General features: G+C 33.1%; 1 long non-coding RNA gene across 1 annotated transcript; it reads left to right on the top strand.

Moving 5' to 3' along the window:
* The first annotated feature begins 475 nt into the window (after positions 1 to 475).
* Positions 476 to 6,381, top strand: LOC134686864 (uncharacterized). The gene is made up of 4 exons (XR_010101680.1): positions 476 to 1,061; positions 1,470 to 1,565; positions 3,753 to 3,955; positions 5,979 to 6,381. It is a non-coding gene; the product is annotated as an uncharacterized LOC134686864 (long non-coding RNA).
* Positions 6,382 to 9,269: the final 2,888 nt, after the last annotated feature.

Here is a 9,269-nt window from a genome sequence, read left to right as displayed (position 1 = left end):
ATTGCTCTTCATATATTCGAATGATAATTACTGATCACAAATTTTCCAGATGCTCTTTATCCTTTTTTTCGTATCGAACTAATATGTTAACAGTTGAACCGAAATACTCTTTTTTTTGAGAATTTACAAATTAAATTTTAAACCACAAAATTCTACACTTTAGTTTTTTACCTGTTTTTTGTTTTTTTTGCTCTGTTTCGAATCAACAACCTTTGACCCCGTCTCAAACATAGCCAACACCTCGCATGGCGTATTCGCGATGTTGAGGTATTGACAATATACAATCAAATTTATCAAGTAAGTAATTTGGTGTTGAATGCCAGTAGATTAGAATTTGTTAATTGATTAATTAAATTTTACCTGTTAAAGGATCACTGTCTGTCTAGCTGTCAAACTCATGTTCATTTATTTTAATCGAATTCACATAACGTGAAGTGTTGAGTTTTTTTTTTTTTTTAAATTTCACGCACAATCTTGGCTGATATGCATAAAACCATTATTTCATGAAACTGCATGAAAAATTGACTTATCGCACAATACCAGAACTAAAAAAAATAAACCACCAAAAGTCCACATAAGAGATGTGAATTAACAGAATAGAGAATAACGGACAAAGAAAAAAAGGAATAAAGAATAGTGAAAGAAAGAGAAAAATAGAAAAGTGTAATAATGAAAAAAAGTGTAAGTTATTAAAAATATAGCTAATAAAAGAAGACAGATGAATAAGTAAACAAGACCCCCCTCCCCCACACCAACCCCGAGACGATCCTTACTTCAACTGTTATTTGATACTGCCGAGTTGTTTTGAGACAAACACACGTATAAGTAGTCAGCCTGTACCACGCAGAAAGCTTCTTGCATCAGTTTTATGATTACCGATCATTACTCAAGGTTAATATTTTTACGGCGGCTCATTTTATTTTGGCTTAAAAATAAACACAATTGACAAGTTTCTTTCCCCTGCATTCTTGATCGCACAAGTAAATAGCACGTTGGTCTCAAATAAGACATTGATACAATGCAACACTTGCCGTCAGTATTTGAAAATATTGATTAAGAAGGTATAGAAAATTAATGCACGCACACTATTATCAACCACAGGCCTAAATCCTTAGTCCGCAAACAACGAGCAGGGTGATGAAAACCCAGCACTTTGTACACAGCCACCGACATGCTGTGAATTTGAAAAGCTTCCCAAATTAGTAACACAGGCACTAGACGTTCTGTCAATAGTATAAAAACATTTAAACCATTCCTATTGTAATCGATAAAATTAAATTTATATCAGGGTGATTGAAATGAGGAAAGGAGGGGGGGCATGATAAGGAGTTCAGGGCCCCCTTTTTTGTGGGAAAAATATATTCACAACCAAGAGGGAGTGAAGGAGGGGTCCTGATCCTGCACTCCCGAAAAACACGAAATCCCAAAATAGTATACATTTTGTAATATAAAAACTTTATATTTTTCAGCTGTGTGTAAAAGTGAATGTTTAAATGGAGGCTCATGTAGAGGACCTGACTACTGCGCATGTCCACAAAACTTTACAGGTCCTTTGTGTGAACTAGGTAAGCAAGAACACAAGGATGGTAGTCAACTTTATTTTATTAGAAAAAAATATTTAGAAGTTATTTATCCCCTTATATTGGGGGTAAGAAAGAAGGGAGGACCAGGAGTTTTAAATACTAAAGAACCCAATGGGATTTTATTTACTAAAACTTTCAAATGAATATATATACGTCATGATATATTTTGTAAACTGTAAGAGATAATTTAAACACACGTCATAGTCTACAGAAATGATGCTGGCACAATAAAACAAATCACATGAAATATAGGGTGAGTCCCTGGAGGTTATCCATGCCCCTCTGATTTGAGAATATGCTATTATTTTGTAAACGGTCCAGATCTCCACCCCTAAACCATACATATTCTTGAATGGGACGATAAAACAAATCAATTAAAGGGAAGTCCCTGGGGGTCACCCCACCCTGTTCAATCTGAGAATGTGTTATTATCATGTTAACAGTCCAGATGCCCACCCCTATACCATGTATATTCTTGTATGGGACAATAAAACTAATCAAATGAAATTAAATTGAATGAGGGGGGGGGGGGGGTTACCCTACCCCGTTCAATTTATGAATGTGCTTGTGAGTGACCCAGATCCCCACCCCTAAACCAAATATATTCTTGTAGGGGACAGTAAAAATAAATGAAATGAAATAAAAGGAAGTCCTGAGGGGGTCACCCAACCCGCTCTTTTTTGAAAACTTGTATACGGTCAAGATCCCCATCCTAAACCATGTATATTCTTGTATGTAACAATAAAACATATCAAATGAAATATAGGGAGAGTTCATGGGGGTCAACCCCACCGCCACATGTTTGAAAAACTTTTAAACCATTGAGATCCTCAGTCGTAAGGTGGAAAAATTTCTGGATCCCTGATCCCCACTCCTAAACCATATATAATCTTGTATGAGACAGCAAAACAAATCAAATGAATATGGGACCATAGGAATGGCGAGTTATGGAAGCTTTGTTTGGGAGATTTTGTAACAACATCCTGTTACAATTACTTCTTGTTTGAACATAATTTTGGTTTTTATTATGCATGTCTTTCATCTACATATTTGGAGAAATAGACTCATAATCTGTCATATTGCAAGTTGAACCTTCTTTAGTAGGCCTATCCCCAACAGAGACCAAATGATGCACAAGTAAGGTATAGGTAACAATATGAATTAAACTATGAGCAAAAGCCATACCAATGGCAGATCCAGGGGAAGGATTCAAGGGTGGAAAATTCAACTTGGAACCCCCCTTTTTTTAGGACAGTAAATGCATTTGAATGGGAAAATATAGTTGGAACAACAACCCCCCCTCCCCATCCTTCTGTCTTGGGTTGGGAACCCTCTTTTTTAAATGACTGGATCCGCCTAGGCATACTATCTAGCTAGCTATAAAGGCTTTAAAATATGAAATAAATCAAACAAGGAAATTAATGGTGTAGATATGGTAGACAACTGTTTTGAATTTTTAAAAAAGCCTTTAATAACAATGTTAAATTTTGTGTGCATTTATTTTTGCTTACTTTCAATAATCATGATAATAAACAAAGTTCAGTGATTGATTATTTTAATTAAGAAAAATATGCATACATGTTATAAAATGGGAAGTTGAAACTGGGACTTTGTCAAAGAGACAACAACCCAACCAAAGAGCAGACAACGATCAAAGGTCACCTATGTGTCTTCAATGCAGTGAGAAAATTTCGGCACTGGTCTTCAGTTCATAAATAAATCAAAAATGAGAATGAGATACAGCTTTCAGTTGCTAATAAAAACCTCACAATAACATAAATAATTTCTGAATATCAGAATATACAGTATTGCAACATTCTCTCAAAATTTACACATGGAGCTGAGAAACTAAAATTAATCATGCTAATTTAACATTAAAGTCCTTGAATTCAATCTTAATATGCATACTCCTGTACAAAGGAATATAAGTATGCAATAGACATATATGGTCTTCAAAAATTAGAGTATTGATGCTATTAATTTATGACAAGATCTTAATCAAGTAATAATTTTGGTTTGCTTTAATATTTTGGAGGTTAGTATGACCTTCTTTTTTGTGATGATGTTTTAGTTTTAAGTTGGAAAAAATTGTTTGTACCAACAAAAATAAAAACACAAACATGACAAAGTTAATCTAGAATTATGTTATTATCATTTTTTTATGTTTAGGTTGTCAGCAAGATGAAAAGAATAAATATGCAGTTAAAAGTCAAAATGTGGATAAGCTTCAAAGTTCAAGGTCCTACTTTTGCAGATTTTCATATTTTGCATGAATGAATTTAAAGTTTATATCATGGACAGCAGTGAAAGAAAAAAAAAATCTTTTCAATTTTCCTGCTACAAAGGATAAATGTAAAGACATCTTGTTTTCGGTAAGTTTTAATTCTGTTCTGTTTTTTTGGGGCTCGCTGGTCTTAACCATATTTTTTTTAATTTAATATAGGATTTCGCTATATTTTTCTTTATTTAATATAGGATTTCGCTATATTTTTCTTTATTTAATATAGGATTTCGCTATATTTTTCTTTATTTAATATAGGATTTCGCTATATTTTTCTTTATTTAATATAGGATTTTGCTATATTTTTCTATCTAAAAAGAACTTATCTTAAACTTAAAATGGGGTCACTGTTCTCTCGATCACAATCTGCCTTCGATGAGTTATAAAAGATATTTCAATTTTAATGCCCAAAAAATGGCATTTTTACACCAAAGGGAGATAACTTGAAGCTTTTTCAATGAGATCTAGAAATTTAAAAGTCACCTTGGGCCAACATGAATTGATTTTTATGCCCAACCTACGATAGTAGAGGGGCATTATGTTTTCTGGTCTGTGCATCTGTTTGTCCCTCTGTCCATTCGTTCGTCTGTCTGTTCGTTCATCCATCCGTTCGTCCGTCTGTCCCGCTTCAGGTTAAAGTTTTTGGTCAAGGTAGTTTTTGATGAAGTTGAAGTCCAATCAACTTGAAACTTAGTACACATGTTCCTTATGATATAATCTTTCTAAATTTTAATCCAAATCAAACTTTTGACCCCAATTTCACGGTCCACTGAACATAGAAAATGAAAGTGCATGTTTCAGGTTAAAGTTTTTGGTCAAGGTAGTTTTTAATGAAGTTGAAGTCCAATCAACTTGAAACTTAGTACACATGTTCCTTATGATATTATCTTTCTAATTTCAATGCCTAATTATATTTTTTATCCAATTTCATGGTTCATTGAACATGGAAACTGAAAGTGCGAGTGGGGCATTCGTGTACTTTGGACACATTCTTGTTTTGAATTATTTTTGTACCATATGATAAAGTAACAAAATTCTACTAAAGGTAACTGATAAAATTTGTAATGATGGTAATGAAAAATAAGTGTTTAATTTTTTTCTGAAAATATTACACCCGTGAGCCTCCTTAATAGTCATGGTAGTGTTTGTGCATTCATCTGTCCAGTCTTTCCTCTAAATTGTATTCTCTTTAAATATTGGTGAGTGATCGTCATGAATTTCAGTAAGTTACTTGTGGATTTACATGTAAAATACTCAAAATTTAGTACTTATATTAATGGGATTTTAGCATGACATCCTGTCAAATGCTCGTTAACCGTGTTTATATTCCAGAACATATGAGTATTTGTACTGTACACGTACAATCTGCCCAATTTTAAGAAGTTGGTCAAGTTTATTAGAAACAAATTTACATTACAGATCAATATAACTGAAACCTTTTAATAGATTAATACAAAAAGTTAAATTTGTATTAAGTTAAAATTGAAATAAAAACACATGTTTGGTCCATCTGGTACTAGACAGTACAAGTATACTCAAATGGTCTGACTGTCATACTGTATGCATATGGTCGGACTGTAAGAGTATACTTATATGTTCCAGACTGTAAACATACGGTCCAAATACTGATATGGTCTGGAACATTAATATACATTCTTAAAATTAATATCAACCACAACTGTCAGAACTTCAAAAGCTTCAGGAAATGTTATTTCTTTTGTCTGCGTTTTGTAAAATTGCGTTTTGTAAAATATATTGCGAATTTTTATGAATAATGGAATGGTATCATAATTGTCTAAAGTTTTAACATTGACCTTTTTATATATAGCTTGGGAAAATACCCTAATGTTATAAAGAAGAATAAAATAATTGATTTTTATATAGTATTAGAATAGGAAGATGTGGTATATTGATAATTTGACAACTCTCCATCAGAGACCAAAGGAAGTAGGCGGTTAGCAACTGATGACCATGATGACACTGGACAACCTTTAACAATCAGTAAAATCCATACCGCATAACTATTTTTATTGAAAATCATATTAAAGAACACTACATGAATGCTAACAATTTTGTATAATCAATAACTTCAATTTTTGTTGGTTCTTTTTCAGAAGGATTGAAATGCATCACCTAGAATAAATGAAGAAAACATAGAAACAAGACCAGAATACATTCAAAGACAATGTTGGATCAGTTATTATTTTCATCAAGCAGTCAATGATTTAGAGTTCTTTAAAATACCAAACTATCTTGAAACCACAATAATGTCAATGTTCTTTGCTGAATGACCAAAAAGTGGACTATACAAACACACAGTGCTTGATGATAAGAAACTATTAATGTTTTGTGTGGAGGGATATTGTGAAAAAAATACATTTACTTAAATAGCTACTAGTATGTTTAGCCAATAATAGAGTTTTTCACTGATTTCAAATGGTAAATAATTGTGTTTCGAAAAAGTATTCTATAATTCATAAATAAACATATATTGATACTTACAATATCTGCTTTGTTGTTCAAAAGTTAAGTTTTGAACAGTTATAGAACAATATGTTGAATTAACATTTTCAAAGAAAAAAAGATATATTCAATTTAAAAGATTCATCTTATAACAATTTACTACCAAAATACAATATATTGTAACATACACATTACTCTATATTTTTATCTTTATATTTATAATTAAAATCCCATAGGATTTTAATTTGTCCCATGGGATATTTAGAATCCCATGGGATAATTATAGTCCCATGGGATTTTTTTTGTCCCATGGGACAAGAAATATCCCATGGGACTACAATAATCCCATGGGACCAAAAAAAATCCCATGGGATTTAACCAAAATCCCATGGGATAATGGTAAATCCCATGGGATTTTGCCCTGTCCCATGGGATATTGAAAATCCCATGTTTTTATAAATCAAATAGCAAAATAAATATAATAGTAACAGTACAAAACCAATGAAATTATTGAATCCCATGTAATTCCGCACATTTTGGCTATATACATGATACTGTAGCTCTTATTTGAGGCGGCGGCGGATTTGCAAATGAGTGTTTTGCAAATTAAAAGTGTCCAGTGTTAATAGATGAAATTTCTGTCATTTGGACTCTTGTGGAGAGTTGTCTCTGGCAATCATACCACATCTTTTATATATAAACCCAGGTGGTCGTGTGGTCTAGCGGGACGGCTACAGTGCAGGCGATTTGGTGTCACGATATCTCAGGAGCACGGGTTCAAATCCCGGCGAGGGTAGAACAAAAAAATTGCGAAAGCAAATTTACAGATCTAACATTGTTGGGTTGATGTTTAGACGAGTTGTATATACATAATGTACATAGCCATGTATCACCATCGCGACTGGTGATCCGATGGATTAATCTGTTGTAGAGTTGTGACTGGCTCGGACGTCCTTATAAATATATTTATCTTTTTTTTTTACACCTTATACATTATGTATCAGTATAATTAAAACTTGTGACACTTGAAGAAGGCCATTTGTTGAGCCGAAATATTTGTCAACACGATTTAATAACAACATTTTCGTATAATAACATCTTATATCAGTACCGTTGTGCAAATCTTTAGACTGATATATATATATATTTACAGACGTTATCATGCGTATACATGTTATACCATCATAATTGTATTCACCTGGATTGATGCACGCTTGATAAAGCTAGTTGGTCTAGCGAAATATTGCGTTTATTTTCATCATTTTGTAAATATTTTAAACATTCTTATATTTACATACTAAATAGTGTGTTAAAATTACATTGTTAGGCAATCTATAATTTTATTTGTGTAATTGAATTAATCTCTGTACTGATTAATCCACACTCCTATAGATTTGTATGTCATGTGCTGCTATTTATAGGCACTTATATATATATATATATATATATATATATACAACTCGTCTAAACATCAACCCAACAATGTTAGATCTGTAAATTTGCTTTCGCAAATTTTTGGTTCTTCCCTCACCGGGATTCGAACCCATGCAACTGTGATATCGTGACACCAAATCGCCTGCTTTGCAGCCGTCCCGCTAGACCACACGACCACCTGGGCTCTCAAAAAAAGAGCTTTCGGTGGGCATATGTTACCTTTCCACGTCAGTTTTAATCTAGCGGCGTACTACAGTACATGATATATAAGGCATGAAGAAGTTATTGTTACAGATCAGCTAAATTATCTATAGTAAAGGATCCTACAAATTAATGTAAGATACAGTCACAGAAAATAATTATATTCATAAGTACGTCTGAGTCAGTGACAACCCTACAACAGATGTATCCATCGGATCGCCATCAATGATGGTGATACATGGCTATGTACATTATGTATAAATCCCGGCGAGGGAAGAACCAAAAATTTGCGAAAGCAAATTTACAGATCTAACATTGTTGGGTTGATGTTTAGACGAGTTGTATATACATTATGTACACAGCCATGTATCACCATCATTGATGGCGATCCGATGGATACATCTGTTGTAGGGTTGTCACTGACTCAGACGTACATATATGATATATATATATATATATATATACATATATACAATAGACGTAACCGGTAAACAACGACACTCATCATATCACCCTTTATCCCTACCACAAAATGCTATAATGGACATAACCGGTAAACAAAGACCCTCATTATAACACTTTGCATGCTAAGAACCAATGCAACAACTCTTTGAGGGCACTGTAGGTGGCCTGTAGCAAGTCAAACTTTCTATCCAGTATACCCTCATTTTCCAATGACAGTCCAAATTTCCCTGACCATCATCCCGGATGGCCTCTATTACAATACCTATCTATTATATTTATTGTGAACTTGTTCTCGTCCTGAACATGCATAAAATATTTACCGCTGGACGTTAAACAACCAACAATCAATCAATCAATCTCAACACATCACTCTTAATTCCTACCAAAGAATGATATAATAGACGTCACCGAACAACGACCCTCATCAGAACATCAGTAATTGCTATTATGGACGTAAGCGGTAAACACTCATATTTAGGAATAGTTTTCTAGATACAAATTCGGTCCATCAAATTGTTTTTAAAGTCATAAGAAACGAGTGACCAGTGAAAAATAATGTTCTTCCAATTCTTGAACCAATGCATATAAACATCATAAACTTAGTCTTCTGTGTACGAATTTATCATTTTTTTCGTGAAAATTTCGTATAATCGTCAATTTCTTTTTCCATCGATCAGTGTTGTGAAAAAATGGCAGGTAATTTAAGTTCGTGTTTTGAAGCCGAAGTTTAACGAGTGTCACCTGTTTGTCAACAATCGACAAAAAATCAACAAAAAAGCATGGAAATTGAGCACGTGTTTAACAACTAAATTCAGATAATAGTTTATTTTAAGGACATCCAT

Source organism: Mytilus trossulus, chromosome 1 (assembly GCF_036588685.1).
Source record: "Mytilus trossulus isolate FHL-02 chromosome 1, PNRI_Mtr1.1.1.hap1, whole genome shotgun sequence".
In the NCBI taxonomy this organism is placed as follows: domain Eukaryota; kingdom Metazoa; phylum Mollusca; class Bivalvia; order Mytilida; family Mytilidae; genus Mytilus; species Mytilus trossulus.
Note: the sequence above shows the minus strand (reverse complement) of the source record. Positions and strands in the feature narration are given on the sequence as shown.